Below are 16,766 nucleotides of genomic sequence, written 5' to 3' on the forward strand. Positions count from 1 at the left end.
GTCCCTTTCTTTTCCTTGGGTTTGCTTCCTTCCGTCTTTTGGGAACCATTAATCTTTGTCTCATTCTCCGAATAATTTTGGAGCTTGTTCCAACTCATCCCTCTACCTCTCTTCGAAACTACGTTACTATAGGAGGGAGTGGAGCTCCCTCCTCGCCCCTCCATAGTTACTAGCTCACTTCTGTCGCCCCCTGTTTCAAACCCTAGTCTTCCTTGCTCTGAGATAAAAAAGAAACTTCCACTTACTTTATTTTCAAAAAATATTTACCTTTTCTATTCATTTTAATTATGATATTCTTCAATAAAAAATTAAAAGTAAAAAATTAACAAATGAATATAACATATTTAAAGTTATTTCACCATCCTATACAAATTTATACAAAATAAAATAAAATCAAAATACTAGTAAACTATAATACCACCCTAGATCCATATTAATTTAATTATGGATCTACCAAGCCCCTACAAGTAATGAATATAAAAGATTTAAAGTTATTTCACCATCCAATACAAATATACAAAAATAGAATCAAAATAAGAGTAAACTATAATACCATCTTAGATCCATTTTAATTTAACTCTCGATCTACCAAGCCCCTACACGTATCAAATCTTTGTTCATTTTAAAAGAGGTTTGCATCCCAAATCCATATTAGCTTAATTCTGGATCTACCAAAGAGATTTGATCCCTAGATCCATCTCTCTTTTCACTCTAAAAGAGGTTTGCATCTCAAGAGATTTCATCCATAGATACATCTCTCTTTTCACTCTAAAAAGGGTTTGCATCTCAAAATATTTGATCCCTAGATCCATCTTAGCTTAACTATGGATCTACCAAGCCCTAAAAGGTATCAAATCTCTTTTCACTCTAAAATAGATTTGCCTCTCAAGAGGTAGATCCAAACGGCTAGTTTAATTGTCCCCTTTAAATGTGATATATTCCACATGAATACCATGAGTTCTCATAAACTTGAAGCTAAAAAACCACAATTTAATCTAATTAACCAATGAAAATTAATAAAAATAATAATAATAACTTATAATTTTTATTTTTATTATTTTAGTTTTTTTTTACCAAGTCAAAATATTTAGACATTACAACATGTCAACATCTCTAAACTACAAAACACCTATAACTACAATTAATTATAAACATATCATTAAATCATTTATTAAAATAAATTTTATATAAAGCTTTACCACTTTTAAAATATAATAAAAATAATTAATTAATTTACCATAATAATAAATTTTAAAAAATTCCTCACTACACCCTATTATTCCTCATTATCATTAAATTCAGTCACTAACCTTACCTTATCATCCCTACCACCATTTTTATCATAAAGATCACTATCTTGACAAGGAAAACAAATAGAATCTAAGTTTAGTGGCCCTGTCACTACCATTTGCATGAACACCACAGGTTTCTTCATACCCTTTCCATTCATCCTTATTCTTATCAGCACGGTCACCCTTCTGATAATGAAGACAGTGCATGTGCACTAAAGGTTTCTTTCATAGCAGCTGCAATTTATTCACAGGTGCAGACCAATTCCAAGTCATTGGTGGTAAAGTCAATTTATGCTGAAATATAACCTGCAATTGAGAGTGAACGAAATAACCATAGCTATGAAGAAACTGGCGTGGCAGGGAATTTAATGTCCCCAAAGTCCTGCCTTAACAAATTCGACATATTTTAACCATAGCTATGAAGTAACGGGCGTGGCAAGGAATTTAATGGCCCCAAAGTCTTGCCTTATAAATTAGACATATTTGTTGATTTGTCATGGTGGTTAGAAATATGAATTTAGAGCGAAGTAACGATGGCAACAAATAGGTAGTTTGTCGATGGGTATCAAATGAGCAGAGTTTGTCAAATATGTAGGTTGCTAAAGGGTATAGGTTCATAGGATAAGTAGCTTATTAAAATTTAAAAATAAGAATATACAACTCTTCTCATTTAATACCCATTAGCAAATTACTTATTCTCACCCAACTAACCATACCTATAAAAAATGCCCATTAGCAAATTACTTATTCTCACCCAAATTACTTATTCTCACCCAACTAACCATACCTATTAAAAAAAAGAAACGGGTTGGCAAGGCATTTGATGGCAGGAAAATCTTACGTTACCTTAATAAATTCGATATCAACCTACAATTCAGAGTGAAATAATCACTGCTATGAAGAAACGGACTTTCTTGATAAATTCGACGCCTTTCATAATTTGTCAAATGTTGGGTGTTGGGCGTTGGAGAGAACAATACCATCGAAAATTGTACAACTGACCCACAAATAAATACAGTCGGTAGGACCTCATTTTCTTCCTTTTTTTCGTTATTTTTGCACGTAAAGAGTCCTTTGTTCGTCTTTGCTGATATGCCAGACTTTCCAGCGCTTTAACCGTTGAACTTCAGAACACCTTCATTTCTGATGTTACACTTATGTGACTGCAGTGCAATTTTGATTAGGTATCACAAAATTGAAAACAAAAATGTAAACATGTAATAAATTAATGATTAGATGACTACAACCTCGTTAGGTATGGCATAGCTGGAACTGGAACTGAAAAGGGTAAAGGGTAAATATATTCAGTATTTTATAATAAGTTAATGATGACAATATTTTTTAGAAAAAGTTAATGATAATGTATTAATAATTGTAATATATTAATGATTGCAATATTTTTTTAGAAAATGTTATTAGTTTTAATATATGTTATAGCTGGAACTATGACATAATTAGAACTGAAAAGGGTAAATATATTCAGCATCTTATAATAAGTTAATGATTGTAATATTTTTTAGAAAAAGTTAATGATTGTAATGTATTAATGATTGTAACATACTAATGATTGTAATATTTTTTAGAAAGGGTTATTGGTTTTAATATATGTCATAGTGAGAACTATGGTATAATTAGAACTGAAAAAGGTAAATATATTCAGCATCTTATAATAAGTTAATGATTGCAATATCTTTTATAAAAAGTTAATCATTGTAATATATTAATGATTGCAATATCTTTTAGAAAAAGTAAATGATTGTAATATATTAATGATTGTCTTGTAGAAAAAGTTATTGGTTGTAATATATTAGTGATTGATTTTTTTTTTATCTATTAATAGACACTGCACTACAACTTGATTGGATATGGCACAATTAATTACAGAAATTATAAATACTAGGGTATTTATATAAATTGAATGGTCATTATATGTATATAGTCATTAATTTATGATAAGAACAAATACACTTCATCATTTAAATACTATTTAAATGGTAAAATTTATAATAAAAAAAATTAATTAAATTATGATTCTATTTAAAATTAATAATATTATTATTAATTAATATAAGTTAAACATATATACATTCTTAAAAAGCAAGTAGCAAGATTCTTAGTTAGGGAGATTCAGTGCCATTTTATCTTGGAGATTCTTAATCTATTAATAGTTTATGTTACAATATCATGGACCTTTACCATGGCTTACCAATACCAGGTGCCCAAAAAACTAACTCATTTCATATGACATTTGTTATAAGATATTTTTTTAATTAATGAATTTATTTAAATGGATAAAAAAGCATAACTACTTTTCAAATAAATTTTGTTTTTGATTTGTGTATACTACTAATAATATTCTAGAATATTCTATATTGATTAAATCCTTGTCATTCATCTAATAATTAAATTAAAATTTAGAATCTTTATTTCAAAATAGACATACTTATTGGCATAATTAACTATCATGCCATAAGTTAATGATCTATTTACTATCTTTCCATTTTCTCTATTAAATTAAAATAATAGGTTAACAATTAAAATTCCATATTGCTGCAAAAGTGGATATGTATGACCATAGAAAATAACAATATAAATCAATATTCAATAACATTGAATATTGTATAATCAATATAAATCCATATTAATTAGAAGAATGAAATATCTTAAGGTTCAAACCTCCTTTAGAATAAAAATTTGAAAAAAAAATTACACATGTATAAATTTGAGGCTTAATAGATTTGTGGTTTATTTATATAAATATATAATTTTTGAATGTATAAGTGGATTAAACACCTTCAAAATCATTTTGGCCACTTGAATTGTGTAGAATATAAATATTAAACTTACATTTCCACCAAATCTTTATGAGACTTTAGAAAATTTGAGTATAAAATACATAGTGAAAATACTTGAAACTTTTTAAGCATTAAAATTATTTCTTTTTCAATATCTTCTTATAATATTTATATGGTTTCATTTTTAAAACCATATATAATACATGCATAGTTCACATTGAAATATTTTGTTTAACATATTATTAAAATATTTTATTTATAAAGCATATTCTTCACATTAAAAGGTTGTTTTTGTTATTAATATATTTTTAAATACACATCAACATTACCTAACTTTATATTGGAAGTAATTCTTCCATGTGTTATTATGAGTTGTCATTAAGAGTTCCCAAGCTTAAATCTAGAAGTTGTTGTTTCCTATGTATGAGTTGTAGTTATGATCTAGATGTGTGGAAGTGAGATATGTACATCCTATATATTTGTAAGTGTTGTGATCAATAAAGATATCAAAGTATATGTTTTGTGTTGTGTAATAGCTCTTTGATCTCTCTTTATTTTCTAACATGGTATTAGAGTTGGCTGAGTGACTCTCTCACTAGAGGGGCTTAGATCATGCAATTTTAGCCATGATACTCTTTTGTACATAGATTAGTTTAATAGAGTGTTTGATCTATTGTTTGTGTGAATATTTGATTTGTGTGTGTATTGTAGATAGTTGCATGATCATGCAAATTTAACCATGATACTCCTTTGTACATAGATTAGTTTAATAGAGTGTTTGATCTATTGTTTGTGTGAATATTTGATTTGTGTGTGGATTGTAGATAGTTGCATGCAAAGGAGAATTGCCAAGATCCACTATTGTTGCTATTGTTTGAAGTTCCATTGTGGACAAATCTTTGTAAAAAAGAGAAGTACTCCTTGTGAAGAAGTTAGATCAGCATAGATTTGGTTTGATCTAGAGTGGATCTACAATTGAAAGCATTGTCAACATGTTTTAAATTGTGGTTCTAGATATTATTAGATGGTGCAAGATGTAGGGCATGTAGATGGAATGGTGGCATTTCTCATTCTAGATTTGAACTAATAAAATATTGCGGTATTGTTTATAAAAAAATAGAGATCCAAATGTTGCAGATCTGATGACACATACCAATATCCAAAATTATTATTACTATATTTGATGTGATGTGCACTCAATATTGATTTTGTCTTTGTATGTTTCCACAAATGGTATTTTTGGTTTTATTGATTATAAAAACAATTAGTAATTATTTTTTATAATCAATATTATCTTAAATAATATTTTATTTTTATTTAAAAAATATATATCAACTACCAAAAATTAAACATAAAAAATTACACATTACCCTAATAGTAAAATGTTAAATATCTCAAAATAATCACATAAATAATATTATCATAGTTAGAGTAAAATGTAAAATACTCTCAAAATAATCACATAAATAATATTCTCATGATATATTATGATAATATGAGAATAGAATAACAATGTATTAATGGTTTACTCACTGTATGTTTAATATTTTCAAGCCATAAATTATATTCCGAAGTGGAAAGCTGGGTTCAACTTTATTATGTCATTTATGCACACGTTTGTTTCTGCAACATTGTTGTGCCAGTTGTGTCCATTTTTTAACTCTCCCCCATAACATTGAAATGATGAGCTTCTGGGAAACTTCGCCACATGACGGAAGGGTATGTTTTTCAATAGATTTGCATGGTATAAGAGGGCAAAGCTTATTTACTATGTTATAAGATATTAAATACGATTGGGTTGTATATACTCATTTTTAAATTTATATAAATATATTTTTAATAATAAGTATATACAGCCCAGCCACATTTAATATCATATAACATGATCAATAATCTCTGCAACATAAAAGAGCCCTCTTATGTTTTTAATGCATATGCCACTTTACAAAATCATTTTAGAAATGGAAAACACCTGTAACTGCTGGCTGCGCTGTAACCAAATTTGTTTTCATTCCATTATCCTATCACTTTATCTGTGCACTCATGGCTTCCTTATCTCCATACACGCAGATTGCAATTGATGTTTTGTTCGTGAAAAACATAAGTTAACCTGAGAGCGATGACGACTGAGGGTCCCATGTGTGTGAGACGGGCAGGCAACATGTCACCGAAATGAATGGATATAAAATCTGGTAGCTACAATGACAGAAGTGGACATTACCTTCCCTAGCTGGAATCACCTTGGATTTGGTATGGAGCATACAGATTTGGATGTGAAGCCTTAATTACGTATCTTAAAAATATATGACCTGATAATGGTCGTGGATATGATCGGCAAGTAAAACTCCAGTCACCAGAACCTAATGTCTAGAAATGTAAATTTTTACTTTGGGCTGATGCAATAAACCATGCATGTTGGTAGTTATTTTTGGTTTTGCTAACTATTTTTTCATAAATTGAGGAAAAAAAAAATCAATTTAGAATTTAGAGTATATATATCTTTATAGTTTCACCCATCAAATAATTATATGTCTTTCTTGTTCCCAAAACATAAAACCTCACACACATTATTTGTGTAAATTATCCATGACTTTCAAACTAGATTATTATTATTATAGTTTCTTTATAATAAATAATTTTGTATTATATTACTTTTTATCTTAAATTTTCTCACACACATTATTTGTGTAAATTATCCATGACTTTCAAACTAGATTATTATTATTATAGTTTCTTTATAATAAATAATTTTGTATTATATTACTTTTTATCTTAAATTTTTATATAAGTTGTATTTTCATTTTACTTTATGTATTAATTCTTAATAATAACAATAATAATATCTTTTTAAAGCCTTCATATATCAATTTAATAACAAAAATTTATAAAAAATAAAAATACTCTATCATCTTTGAATTTAAACTCATAATCTTTTATTAAATAACACCTACTTTTAACCATTTAACTTACTCAAATTAGAAATATACTAACCATCAGAACAATAAGAAATATATAATAATTATTTTAAAACAATATATCTTATCTTTTAATTAAATATAAAAAACTATATATCAAAATTAATTAAATTTCAAATTAAATAATAGTATTACTATAACTCTAAACTATTATCCTAATAATTAATTTTAATGTTTAATAAAAAATTAAATTACCAATATTACCATAAATACTAATCATGAATAAAATCACCTTAAATAATTAAATTAACTATTTAATCAAATATTATATTATATATAATAAAATTTATAACTTCTAAATATCAACCCATTTATGTGAAATTTCAAAAAAAAAAATATCTATAAATAATAGATTATATATATATCTATCTATATATATATATATATATATATATATATATATATATATATATATATATATATATATATATATATATATCTATATATATATAACCTAAAATGCTTATTCACTTGATATTTTTATTTAAAAATATGTTTTTCTACATTTTTTCTAAAAGATAATAATATATCTATTATAAAAAAAATTATAATTATTTATTTTAATAAAATTGTCTGATGAGGTGTTCAGTAGTGGAAGCCACCAGGAATGAAACTATTCATGATGTCAGTTGTGCAATGTTTAAGGATTAAACTCTCAAGCTCTCAAATCTCTTTTCACTCTAAAAGAGATTTGAATCTCAAGAGATTTAATCTCTCTCTACACTTGCTAGATAAGATCAATCTAGGTCTATTAAATTCCCCTTTTAAATAGACTATATTCTACATAAATATCATAAGTTCTTATAAAACTAAAACTCAAAAAACTACGGTTTACTTTAACTACCCAATTAAAAGTAATGAAAACAAAACTTTTTTTTTTTTAAGTTTAAAATTATTTTTGTTTTTTATCTTTATTTTATTTTAACCAAATCAAAATATTTAAACATTAACATCTCTAAACTGCAAAACACTTATAAATACAATTAATTATAAACATATCATTAAATCATTTATTAAAATAAATTTCAGATAACCCTTCACCCCTTTTAAAATAAAATAAAAATAATTAATTAATAATAATAATAATAATGTTAAAGATTCCCCAACTATACCTATTCATTCCTCATTATCATTAAATTCAGTTATTAAGCTTACACTTATCATCCCCATAACCACCATTCTTTATCATAGAGATCACTATCATTCCGATGAAAACAACTAGACTGTAAATTTAGCACTCCTGTCACTACCATTTGCATTAACACAACATGTTTCTCCTTATCCTTTCCGTTCATCCTTATTCTTATTAATATTAATAATAATAATAATAATAATAATAATAATAATTATAATTATGATTATGATTATAATTATAATTATAATTATAATTATAATTACAACCACGTATACCCTATAATTCCTCATTATCATTAAATTCAGTTACCAGCCTTACACTTTCATCCCTACCACCATTCTTTATCATAAAGATCACTATCATGACGATGAAAACAACTGGACTGTAAATTTAACGCCCCTCACTACCATTTGCATGAACACCACAGGTTTCTTCATCCTTATCCTTTCCATTCATCCTTATTCTTATTATCACTGTGGATGTGCGGTAAAGATTCACAGGCGTAGACCAAATCTAAGTTATAGGTAGTAAAACCTGCAACTCACATTGGACATGGCAGGGAATTTGATGGCCACAAAGTCCTACCTTAATAAATTCGATACATTTCAAAATTTATCAGGGTGGTTAGAAATCTGTATACAGGGTGAAGTAACCTGAATACGGGCGTGGCCGGGCATTTGATGGCGGGAACGTCTTACCTTACCTTGATAAATTCGATGCCTTTCATTATTTGTGAAGGTGCTATGAAGAAACGGACGTCAAGTCACTTTCATGGCCGCAAAGTCACTTTCTTAAAAAATTCGACGCCTTTAGGTGTTGGGAGACGACGTGTAGAGAACGATATCATTGAAAAATGTATGTGCGACAGACATAAATAAATACAGTCGGTAGGCACTCATTTTCTTCTTTTTTTTTCTTTAAATTTTTACACGTAAAGAGTCCTTTGTTGGTCTTTTTTGATATACCAGACTTTCCTGCGCTTTAACCGTTGAACTTCAGAACAACTTCATTTCTGTTGATGTTACACTGATAGGACTGCAGTGCAATTTTGATTAGGTATGACAAAAGTGAAAACAAAAATTTGTTACACTGATAGGACTGCAGTGCAATTTTGATTAGGTATGACAGAAGTGAAAACAAAAATTTAAATATATTAAACATCATGTAATAAACTAATGATGAGATGAGTACAGTGCAATCCTTTTAGGGTATAGCTAATATAGCTGGAAATGAAAAGGAAAAATATATTAATAATTTTATAATAAGTTAATAATTGCAATATTTTTTAGAAAAAATTAACTAGGGCAATTTTTTTAATAGAAAAAGTTAATGATGGTAATATATGAGTGATTTTTTTTTTTTTTGTCATTTTATTGATGACACAGCAGTGCAATTTGATTCTAAGCTATCATTAATAATAAAAATAATAAATATTAAAGTAATAATATAAATTAAATAATGAGTACATGTATATAAACATTAATCTATAATAAAAATAAATACACTTATTTTATTATACAATTTAAATTGCTAAAAGTGTATATATATAGATAGATAGATAGACATAATTTTTTTAAATTAATAATGTTATTATTAATCAATATAAGTTAAACATATATATTTTTTAAGAAAATGTAGCTAATTTTTTAATTAAAGATATTTAGCCCCATTTTATCATAGATATTTTTAATCTATTAATAGGTTTTTTTACAATATCATGGACCTTTACCATGCAGCACACCCCCAAAAAATATAAATTATTTCATATGACATTTTTTGAATTAATGAATTTATTTAAATGCATAAAAAACATAAAAAAATTATTTTTTTTATTCTCATGATTTCTATATAGTACTAATAATATTCTAAAATATTCTATATCTATTAAATCCCTATCATCCCCTTAATAATTATTGATAATTAAATTAAAATTTGGAATCTTTATTCCAAAATAGACATACTTATACCTATCATACCATAAGTCAATGATTATTTTACTATCATTCCATTTTCTCTATTAAATTAAAAATAATAGATTGACAATTAATATCCATATTGCTGCAAGGTGGATATCTATGAGCATAAAAGATATCAATATAAATCAACATTGAATATTGTGTAATCAATATAATTACATCTTAATTAGAGGAATGAAATATCTTGAGGTGGAAACCTCATTTAGAATAAAAAAATTGAAAAAACCTTTACACATATATAAATTTGGTCACTTTGATCACTCTTGGGGCTTAATAGAATCATAGTGTGTGTGTGTCTATATATATATATATATATATATATATATATATATATATATATATATATATATATATATATCATTTTTCAATGCATAAGTGGATTCAACACCTTGAAAATCTTTTTGGGTACTTGAATTGTCTAAGCTATAAAGATTAAATCTATAAATCCACATGTCTTAGTTAGACTTTAGGAAATTTGAATAAAAATGGACTTGTGAAAATACTTGAAACATTAAGTATTAAAATTATTTCCTTTTCAATTTCTTTGTATAATATATACATAGTTTTGTTTTTCAACCCACATTTAATATATGCATAGTTGACATTGAAATGTTTTATTTAACATGTTCAATAAAATATTTTATTTATAAAGTATATTGTTCACATTAAAATGTTCTTTTTTTTACTAATATATTTTTAATATATTTTTAAATACACATCAACTTTATGTTAAAATATTTTGTTTATTATCTACATTAAATTATACTATTAATATTTGTAAATTTATTTGTTCATTTATTTGGACAAGCAAAAATATTGAATTCTAATGTGAGTTTGGTTGGCAAAGAACATTTTCAAGAAGGGGCTTTGCATGGAACTTAAGGGAAAACAATTTGGAATATGTCACTTCTCTTTTCCTCTATGTTTCTAGGCCAATTTTGCAATGCTATTTTCATCCAATTTCATTCAGAATACATCATCAACATCTTCATCTTAATCATCCCTAAAAAAATAGACTAGGTTAGTTAAGATCAGAGTTGATAATACATAATCTTCATCTTAATTTTATTTTGAATTATGAAAAAAATTATAGTTTTTTTTTATTCAATGGAATTCCTTTATAAGTTAAAATCTTCCGCTAATGTGTATTAATTAAAGAGAAATTAGTTGGTTTATTTGGAGATTAATTTTTATTTAGTTTAAATTTCATATATAAAATATAGAAAATTTGAAAATGGAAATAAAGTATAAGTGAAAATGTGTATTAATTAAATAGAAATTAGTTGGTTTATTTGGAGATTAATTTTTATTTAGTTTAAATTTCATATATAAAATATAGAAAATTTGAAAATGGAAATAAAGTATAAAGTTTCACTGTTACAAAAAATATCCAAACTCATCAAACCTTACAATAATTTGATAACAGAGTCATATGATCTTAACTCAATCATGTTCTATAAAATCTAGATAACATCCTATCATATTATTGAACAAATAATAATATCCAACATGTAAACTGGTCCAACTAAATTCAATTTAGTATTAAAATAAAAATATAATAATATACAAATTGTCAATTGACTTTTTTTAGATAGTTGGGAGGAATGATTGTTATACTTCCTACTTAGTATTGAGTATATTATTGTAATGGTTTCCAACTTTGTTACATAGACTTGAACCCTAAACAATATTTTATTCTTGCCCACATGAAATATTATTTACATGAAAAAAAATCCATCAATTATTTATATTAACTAGACATATACAAAGAAACTTTGTCTTCCTCTAAGATATTGATTTTTTGTTTATTGACTTTCCCTTCACACATTGCCATGAAATGTATATAATATATTCTGTGGATTATTGTAAAGGGTCAATCTCATAAACACATCTTGTATCTTTTTAATAGTTTCTATCAATATAAAATATCACCTCTTAGTGTGTGGCTCATTTAGTTCTCACATTATTGAGCTGGAACATGTATGCTTGGAAGTGGGAAGAGCTAAAGATTGCTTTGGATGAATTATCTTTGACCTAATGTGAAAAGCATGAACTTTCAACTCCATGAGGAAGATTTGATTCTTAGATTGCATAGATTGTATGACCTTATACCTTGTGTAAATTCCAGAAAATTTGATAAAACATATATCTATAAAAATAGACATGGATATAAACCATGAATTTGTTAATAATTTGTTACATTAGATTGTTAAGGTTTCGCTTATATTACTTATGGAATGTTTTGCTTATGAGAATATGACACTCTATGAGTAGATTGACTTGAATTTTCTGCTTTGACTAGTATTACTTAAATTTAACCTTATCATAGATTATGAATTGGGACACATTATCTTGACCGTCACACATTTTTCTCTCATTAATACGTTTTCTTGAAATTCTTACAGAACTCGATCTTTAATATCTTTTTAATTGATTAAAAAATTCATATATATCTAATTTATTTATTTTTATTGTATAAAGACTAAATATTAAAAAATGTAAAAAAATGAATTTTCGCAAAAATATTATATAGAGTAGAAATAAATATTAAAAATCATACGAAGGGTGGTTTAAAAATAAAATAATGGGGGACCACTCAAATTTAACCCTCGATGGAAGGGTATGTTAAGGATATGTTGTTTTTTAATAGGTTTGCATGGCATAAGAGGGGCTCTTATGTTTTTAATGCATATTTCACTTTACAGAATCACTTTAGAAATGGAAAACACCTGTAACTGCTGCCTGCGCTGCAACCAAATTTGTTTCGATTCCATTAAAACAGCGCTTTCGTATCACATGTTCATGGCATATATGTTACAGAAAAAGGAACCTCACTTTATCTGTGCACCCATGGCTTCCTTACCTACGTACATGAAGATTGCAATTGATCTTTTGTTCGTGAAAAACAAAAGTGAGCCTGAGAGCGATGACGACTGAGGGTCCCATGTGTGTGAGACGGGCTGGTAACATGTGACCGAATTGAATGGAAGGAAAATCTGGTAGCTACAGTGACAGCAATGGACATTACCCTTCTCTGCTTTTTAGATCCAGCAGTAGTCACCTTGGATTTGGTAGTATCTTAAACATATATATATATATATATATATATATATATACCGATTAAATGTTGCAGTACATAATGGTGACCTGATAATGGTTGTGGAATTGATATTCAAGCTATGTCTTGAAAGACTCCAGTCACCAGAACAGAGAAAATGTAAAATTTTAGTTTGGGTTTATGCAACCAACCAGTTATTTTTGGTTTCATTAATTATTTTTTCATAAATTTAAAGAAATAGAAGTTAATTTACTTCTTAAAATATCTATATTTTTAATAGACTCTAGTAATCAAATAATTACAATTTTTTTTTTTCTTATAAACATAAGATTTCAAACACATCTATTTGATGTTAATTATCTATAACATTAAAAATATATTATTATTATCGTTATAGTTTTTTATAATTTTTTCATAAATTAAAAAAAATAAAAGTCAATTTAGTTATTAAAATATGTATATTTTTATAGACTTTAGCAATTAAATAGTTAAATGTTTTTTTCTCAGAAACATTATAGTTCTTTTACCATAAATAATTTTGTACTATATTATTTTTCATTTTAAATTTTTATTTAAGTTGTACTTCCATTTTACTTTCTCTATTAATTCTTAATAATAATAATAATAATATATTTTTAAAGTCTTCCTACATCATCTTTAAATTTAAACTTACATCTTTTTATTAAAAAACACCTATTTTTAACCATTTAAATTATTTAAACTATAAATATAATATTAATGGATAGAAATATATAATAATTATTCTCAAATAATATATCTTATCTTTTAATTAAATATAAAAATCTATATAACAAAATCAGTTAAATTTCAAATTAATATAAATAACATTATTACCATAACTCTAAATTATTATCATAATAATTAATTTTAATGTTTAATAAAACATTAAACTACCATCATTACCATACTAATCACTAATAAACTCACCCTATTGATTAGTTTATATATTTAATAAAATATTATATTATATATAATAAAGTTTATAACTTCTAAACGTGAAATTTCAAAAAAAAATATATATATATATATATATTAAATTTTAATATATTATATATATTAAATTTAAATATATTTAATGTGAAATTTAAAAAAAAAAAAATTTATATATATAATTTTATTTTTTATATATATTAATATATTAATATATTATTTTATATATATATTAATATATTTAATATATTAATGTGAAATCTATATAAATATAATAACGATAAAATCTTATATTATATATATATATATATATATATATATATATAGATATAGATATATTTTATGTGAAATTAAAAAAAAAAGATTATTAAAAAACCTATTATAGATATATTTAAATAAATATATATAACCACTACTACCTCTTTAATTTATTTTATTTAAATAATTTTTTTTTGTGAAATTTAAAAAAAAATTATAAATATAAATTAATTATAATTATTTATTTTAATAAAATATTTTATTAATAAAATTATTTATAATTAAAAAAATAATATTTTATAATATTTAGTTTTTTAATATTATTCTCAAAACACTTATTCATTTATAATATAATCAAGACAAATCTCTCCTTCTCATGACATATAAGTTTAAATTGGAATTTACTTTTTATAATATTTTTTAAGAGACTCAAAAACAAATAATAAAAAGTATCATAATATCACAAATTTTAAGCAAAGGTCTAATTTTAAATATTTATTTTTGTAATTATTGAAATGTTCTAAATCTATATTTCAAATTTTCATTTTCTTTAATTTAAGTAAATATTACTTATAACACTATAATTGTATCCTTTTGAATTTCTACCCTTATCATTTTTTCCAGCCAGGTATCTTCCCAACATTTCCATTAGAAATCGAAAACTACCACTAATTCATAAATATATCACAAATTTCAAGCAAAGATCTAATTTTAAATATTTATTTTTTTGTAATTATTGAAATGTTCTAAATCTATATTTCAAATTTTACATTTTCTATAATTTAATTAAATATTAATTATAACACTATAATGGTATCCTTTTGAGTTTCTGCCATTATCATTTTTTTCTGTCTTGCCTTTTCCAACACTTCCATTGGAAATCCGAAACTACCCACAATTATCAGGCTTCAACCACCTTTTTTTGGGAGAAAATTATCATTAATGTATTTTACTTTTATTTAATGTCACATACCTCTCACTTGTATTTTAATATATAACAAAAATTTTTCATATAGTGACTACACCATCCTTATTTAAAAGCATACACAGTCAGATATAATGTATGTTGATATGACACCATCACGGCACCAACGTTTAACTTAGTATATGTTTAATTGTTTCATGCCGTATGAGCTGGTATTACCTCGATGCAATGCAAGGATGGTTATTAATTTGTATTTGTAAGGGTAGTAAGACCCATCCACCTGGCAGCTTCTCCACTTTACACCTGGATTAGCATTTATAGTCACTGGCCTGATCACGTGATCGGCCATGGCACCACAGGCCGGCACTTTCCCGCCTTCAATACTTTGGCAATACCGCCAAGATCTACGGCAAGGAGGCTATGGGGATGATCGAGGGTGGAGATTATTCCACGTCGCAGGGTTATGGTTTGGCGTTTATAAGAATGGTATTCCGAGTTCGTCGGGGTTTTGCTGCATCTGCTTGGCACTCCAGGGCTCGGTGCAATACCCCGTTGTCATAGGGCGTTTGCTCCACAGTTTCCGCACTAGTTCTCATCTGTCACTCTCGATCCGCATGCGAACTCGCCATGCTTTTACCGCTCCGAGTCTGCAAATCTGGCTGGGTAAGGTTTACACTTGTTAAAACGATTTGCATTGTAATCTTGGGTTTATTGATGAACGCACAGTGTAACTCTCTCTTTGAATGGCAGGTAGTGAGGAATCCGCTGCCGTGGCTCCTTCAGCGGTCCATGCTGTTCGATGTTGCCATTATGTTGAACATGTACAGGTACCCTTTTGATTTCGTATCCCAACTCATAGCGTAAACTTCTGGTTACAGTTTTCGATTGTATTTGGTCGGAGGGTTATAGTTGTGATGATTTATAAATTTCCGCCACCTTACTCCTCCACGGTTGGCGCAGATGGCGATACTCCGCCTTCTAACTTCCGGGCCATACCCATTGGGGTTTGATTATTTGGAAGCTAGGTTCATAATATCTTTTGTCTACGGCAGGTTCTGGGTCGAACTCTCTCGTTCATGAGAGAGATCTATTCGACCACTGCCTTTGTAATTTCTGGAACATTGTTTTACCATGTAACGTTTATACCTGTGATTACATGTAACACTTAATGTTTTTCTGCCGATTTAATGGATCTGGGTCAAAACCCATATGTTTGACAGTTCCTTGACTAATACAGAATATGGTTATCTTATATGGTTATCTTATATGGTTTATTGCTAGGCTCCGCCTTCCGTATATCGAAGCAATGTTAAACTTCGTGATGATTACTATCGTTCTCTGTGTAAGATTTTCCGTGAGGGTTTAAGCTTAAACATTGCCATTTGTTATTTAAATATATGC

At 26.5% G+C, this 16,766-nt stretch overlaps 1 long non-coding RNA gene across 1 annotated transcript; it reads left to right on the top strand.

Annotated features, from left to right (window-relative positions):
* Nucleotides 1–15,888: 15,888 nt before the first annotated feature.
* Nucleotides 15,889–16,541, top strand: LOC149265407 (uncharacterized). The gene is made up of 3 exons (XR_016251247.1): nt 15,889–16,028; nt 16,116–16,192; nt 16,326–16,541. It is a non-coding gene; the product is annotated as an uncharacterized LOC149265407 (long non-coding RNA).
* Nucleotides 16,542–16,766: the final 225 nt, after the last annotated feature.

This window comes from Pinus tabuliformis, chromosome 6 (assembly GCF_031772625.1).
Source record: "Pinus tabuliformis cultivar Carrire ecotype Pingquan chromosome 6, CPIR1, whole genome shotgun sequence".
Classification (NCBI taxonomy): domain Eukaryota; kingdom Viridiplantae; phylum Streptophyta; class Pinopsida; order Pinales; family Pinaceae; genus Pinus; species Pinus tabuliformis.